Below are 5933 nucleotides of genomic sequence, written 5' to 3'. Positions count from 1 at the left end.
TTTTGACCCGTTTGAAAAAAGAAAAAAAAACCAGAACCGCTAAACCGCCTCGACCGGTTCACCGGTTTGGCCCGGTTCCGAGCCGGTTCGAAAGGTTTTTTACCGGTTCTTTTGTTGTCCGTTTTTCAGGCTTAAACGGACCACTTTACCTTCCGGTTCACGGTCCGACCGGCCGGTCCGGTCTGGTTTTGACAATCTTGGTCTTACATGAAATCGAATGTCATTAAATGATATTTGAATTGAAGGATAATGGTATTATGCCTAATTGCTTTTGGATACAAAATTTTAAAATGATGGCTAGGTTGAAATTGAATTGACGGTATTGTGCTATAAAATGATGGCTCGGTTGAAATTGAATTAACGGTATTCTAGAAAGTTGCAGTTCTTTCTCAAGGTATATTTTGCAACAATTTTGAATTGAATTGACGGTAACGTGACTTAAAATGATGGCTCAATTGAAATTGAATTGATGGTATTGTGTCTTACATGAAATGAATTGACGGTATTGTGTGGCTCGGTTGAAATTGAATTGACGATATTGTACTATAAAATGACAGCTCGTATGAAATTGAATTGACGATAGGTATCATGTTTTAAAATGACGACTTCTATGAACTTAATTTGTTGGACTTTTGCAAATTCATTGAAGGGTGGTACTCAGCGTTGTGATAGTAAACTTTTTATTCCTTTCAAAAAAATTACTAGTGTGTTTGAATTTGTGGCAGACTCTTTTCTTTTAATAAGGCTGTCCATTGATGATTAAAGTTTAAGGGTAAGAAGATTATCAAGGATAGAGAGACTTTTGAGCAAGTGAGAGAGTATTGTTTATTAGAAACACTACAATTACTGTAAATACAGAGAAATAACGTCAAATGGGGATGTAGCTCAGATGGTAGAGCGCTCGCTTAGCATGCGAGAGGTACGGGGATCGATACCCCGCATCTCCATGTTTTTGCTGTTTTTTCTCATTTTTTCAACTGCTGTTTTTTCTCATTTTTTCAACTTCTGTTTTTTCTCATTTTTTCAACTTCTGCTGTTTCTTACCAGTTTCTGCTACATTTTTTTTGTTTTCATTTTCATAAAATATTACATGTATACCATGTAGTATTGTTTGTTTAATGGCTTAACACTGATTTAACCAATCCTACACAACAAATAACAATGATAGAATATACAAAATGATCTACTTCTTCAATTACTAAAAATTTGTACAACGTTTTTCCATATATAGCCAATGCATTGACCATGAAGTTGCTACAAATTTTGGTTGGTTCACTATCCTTGTTGTTGGATTCTGCTTGTTTCTTCATGAAGGGGTATCGATCCCCGTACCTTGCTGAGCTCCAAACTTCACTCTCGTTCACTCAAACTCCAAACTCCAAACTCCAAACTCCTCACCCTCAATCTCCTTCACTCAAACTCCAAACTCGCCTCACCCTCACTCTCCTTCACTCAAACTCCAAACTTCATCCCGAACTCCTCATTTCCATAGTGTTCAAGTACTAAAACTCCACAGGCAATTTTGATTGGGTTGTAGGAACTGAAGAAAAGGTGGAACAAGAAGGATGACATGGTTCATAATGGATTTGAAGAACTTGGAAGAACTCGTAGCTAATTCCTTAAGCCTCTTGGATGTTCACTAAAATTTCTAAGGTAAGAAGAATCAAACCACATCTCTATTTTGTTTCATTGGTTGCCAAACTCTAAGGCCCTAATTAATAGAAGAAAGGGGTTTTATAAGTTAAAATGGATTTGTTTTGGTTATTAGTAGATTGTATATGTTTGGGTTGCAAGTTCATATGGAAGAAGAAAGATTTATGTGAAAAATCGTGTAGCTGTGGTAAATTTAGCATAGCTTTCTGAATATAAGTCGTATGCTAATGATTTTTAATTTAGTGTAAAGAAGACAAAATTTACTACAGGATTGACACCGGAATTGTTAAATTTCATTAAGTATAGAATGAGAAAATCTACCTACAAGTTTGAGAAAAGTTTTCTGCTCTATTTCTGTACCAGTACCCATCTTTTGTCAAACTGAACCAATTGGATAGTTAACCCTCAAAACAAAAATTATATTTGTAATCTTGACACCCTAAGTTTTCCAATGAGTGGTCGTTTACTCAAATCGGACATCGTTTGGTATTTTAATTAAATTAAATTAAATTTTGAAAGTTGAGGTACTGTTGCTATGTTTGTGCAGAAAAACTGGTTTCGGATTTCGTTTGTTCTAGTTGAGGATTTCACTTTTCGTCGAATCCCGGAACTGTTATTGACACCTTGCAGCAGAGGAGTTAGAATCGGAGTTGGAGTTGAAGACTCGGTATCGGAAAGGATGGAAGAACGAGGCTGGAACTAGAACTTGAAGTTGGGATTAGTGAATCACAACCATTTTATCGGGTAATTTGAGGTGGGTTTCTCTTATTTGATTAGCTTCTCTCCTAACATGTGCAATAACATTGTTATTAAAACTAGAAATTAGATTAGAACACTCCAAAACAATGGTTCCCATTCAAACATAAAATGACCTAAAAAAATATAATAAAGAACTAAATTGTAGATTAAGGTCATGAAGTAAATTTTCCTACATTCTTTTATTATTAATTAAAATAATTCATTCCCTAATCAAATAGACTCCACACTTAGCGGTCGTACTTGTACTAGACAATAGGTAATAGACGATGGATGACAACATAATATGCTTTGATGACCAAAAAGATGCTCAGTTTATAATAATTTTTTAGCTCTCCTAAGATTTGTTTTTTGGCAATCTAAGCAGTTCCATAAAACACCTCACATGTTGTATCCAATGTTTTTGTGCATGAACAATAACAATTCTCAATCAACACTTATTTTGGAGGATAAAAATTCTCCTTTTTTTTCAAGCCGACATTAAACCGTGGGATAGAAATTCAATTCACCGTTCTGTAAATATAATTCAGCTAAATTCAAATTTTGGATGCTCCACTCATTCACTTGATAAAATTCATGTCATTATACTAGTTGAATTTTTCTCTTCCCACCCGCTGTGTTTTTTTTCTACCCTCCATTATTCTATTTTTTCCCTTGTATAAAAACTTCGAAATGCATTTTCCGAAGCTTTTTTAGTTCAAATTCGAAAAAGCACAAGGTCAACCAAAAAAGAAACGGGTGGGGAGATAAATCTTCATACTACTTAACCAAAAAAAAAAACAATTCACCTTCCTTACAAGTTACAAGGTCAACCCCGGCTCAAAGTGGTATCGTAAGGATGCGGGTTGATAAAAGGGTGGTGTATCTAGCAAAACATATAGTTGAGGAGTCCTTAAACAAGAAAGCCCAATCCAAATAAATAGATTAATTAATATTAAATATTAAAATTAATAAGTTCATTCAAAGCACCTCACTAATTGTGATCGTTGAACTCGATCTAGTTAAAAAGTATTGGCTTGAACTTTGTTCTGTAACTGTCGCATTTGACCCACATGATTAAAAGAAGTGAAAGCCTTCAATTATAGATCCATCAAATCATCCTCAAGAAAGATATGAGTTAATTGATCATTACAAAGTTTTGAAAGATATTATGAGTGCAATAATTGATCAATGGTGAGATTAAGGGTCTGTTTGGTTCGAGGGTTTTGGAGGGGAGGGGAGGTAATATTTTAATTTTTTTGTGTTTGGTTTAATTTTTAGGAGGGGATATGAGGGGAGGGGAGGTAAGCAGAATCCCTCCTAAACTCAATTTTCGCTTCCCCCCAAATTGGGGGGATTTAGAGGGGAGGGGAGGGAAGCTTTTTAAAAGTTTATTAAACTGACAAAATTATCTTCAATATATTTTAGAATTCCAATATTATCCTTATTACCATTTTTATTATTAGGTCTTTGTTGTGTGTATTGCCTATACTCCTTGAGATAACGTCAAAAATCCCCATCTCTGTCAATGTTCCAGGTCTCTCTTTAGATTGCTTCATCCCCCCGCCGATTTGAAGACAGGTTCTACTAGTGAAGCTTGTGAACTTCCTCATGATGAAAGAGGAAAGAACTCACTTGCAGTACATCGAACCAAAGTTGTTGCACTGGAGAAATCACAAGATTGCAGCATTGAGAAGATGATATGGAAGATGGAAATCTAATGATGACAGTAGGATCAATTCAAGGCAATTGTTCATAGCAGTCACTAGTTTTTGACTACTAACGTATAGATTTTAGAGTAGGGGTTTCAATTGGTTATTTACATGTGGAAGTTTGTTTATGCCTCTATATATAATCTGTAAATAGAGCGTAAAAATTCACAGGTATTATGCAGACCTGAGTGAATATTTATACTCGATGCAGATTCCAACAAAGGAGTTGGAGCTTGTTTTTCCATTTCGTGTATGTGATTTTTTTTTTCTTTGAAAAATGTGTTATTTGTTTTGATGTAATAATAAAGAGATATTAGTTTTAAAAATATCAGTGTTTTAAAATACCTCACCTCCCCTCCTCTCCCCTCTTTTGAACCAAACACATATGTAATTAAAAAATTTCCCTCCCCTCCCCTCTATAAAAATACCTCACCTCCCCCTATTTTGAACCAAACAGACCCTAAGTAGCATGATTGTCAAGCGTATAAAGATGAAATTCATGCGCATATTGAAACCAGAATTTCATGTGCACTTTCATATTAAGCAGTTGTATTTGTATGTGTAATGGAGCCTGCTTTGGGTTCTGTTTGGATTAGATTATTTAAGCTTATTTATTGATTACTGGAATAAGCACTTGTGATTGTTTTTTTATGGAAAGACCTTATGTTATGTCCATAAGTTGTTTTCAGCTTATTTTCGAAAGATCTCTAGGATAGCTTATGGAATAAGCTTATATATGAAATAGTTTGGCTTTGTTTTATCTTTTTTTACAAAAATAGCTTATGCAAAAGCAGTTGTATGATAAGCACTTATGCTAAAAGTGTCTAATTTATTTATCCAAACAGAACCTTGAAATGTAGAATAGGAATTAAGAAAAACATTGGTTTCGTATTTATTTTTTCACATCTTAAAAGGTTGGCATGGTTTATGACTTAACTTTTGGTACCATCAATATAGGAACTACAATTATGAAGCTGCTGGAAAAGCTCTGAACGTGAATCTACTTGAACATCCGGAATACATAGAGTTAGAGTAGAATGCAACACTTGCTTTCCAGGCTGCGTTGGCAACTGGAAGCCTACCAAGAACGACACTTTAGGGAAACGGGTTCCTGGCTTCGGTGCTACAATGAACATTCTCTATGGCGAAGGTGTTTGTGGACAGGGTGATGTTGAATCAATGAGCAATATCGTTTCCCATTACCTATATTATCTTGACCTTCTTGGTGTCGGCTGGGTTGAAAGGAAGCTGCTCAGCACATGTAAGGACGTCCTTACATGAAGCTGGGATCCATGACGTCCTTACATGTGCTGAGCAGCTTCCTTTCAACCCAAACACCAAACTTGCAGCATCTTAAATTAGATCATATTTATCAGCATATGATATTGTTGTGCCTATACCTTTGAAAATGGTAAGCTAATAATGGTTCTTAAAGTTATTGGCAACAATGCAATAATTTTGACCTATGTGGAAGTGTGTGAATTCTTTATAGTTTTTCTTTGTTGTTGTGTAGAAGTTAAGTCGTTTGTAATATCATTATACTTTGTGAGAAATTTGTATCTCGTATATAATTACGTTATGGATATTTTTTGTTATTATATATACAATTTCTTGGTTATTGGTTGCATATGTTTTAATGTAAATTTGAAGCTGTTTATGTCAGACACAATATAGCACACAATTCTTTATGATCCACTTGTCAAATTTTAGGTTACACAAATTCAATTGAGCATAAAAATCTAAACTACCAAAGTGCAAGTATTTAGTAACTTTGTACAATAAAGAATACAATATTCCTCGTAATCATTTTTATTTTTCTATGTTTTGCTCAAA

The 5933-nt window shown here is 34.6% G+C and overlaps 1 non-coding gene across 1 annotated transcript; it reads left to right on the top strand.

Moving 5' to 3' along the window:
* Positions 1–874: 874 nt before the first annotated feature.
* On the top strand, positions 875–947 carry TRNAA-AGC. Its single transcript has one exon. It is a non-coding gene; the product is annotated as a tRNA-Ala (tRNA).
* Positions 948–5933: the final 4986 nt, after the last annotated feature.

The sequence above is a fragment of the Trifolium pratense genome, linkage group LG1 (genome assembly GCF_020283565.1).
Source record: "Trifolium pratense cultivar HEN17-A07 linkage group LG1, ARS_RC_1.1, whole genome shotgun sequence".
NCBI lineage: Eukaryota > Viridiplantae > Streptophyta > Magnoliopsida > Fabales > Fabaceae > Trifolium > Trifolium pratense.
The sequence above is the reverse complement of the archived record's forward strand: the minus strand, read 5'-3'. Positions and strand labels throughout refer to the sequence as shown.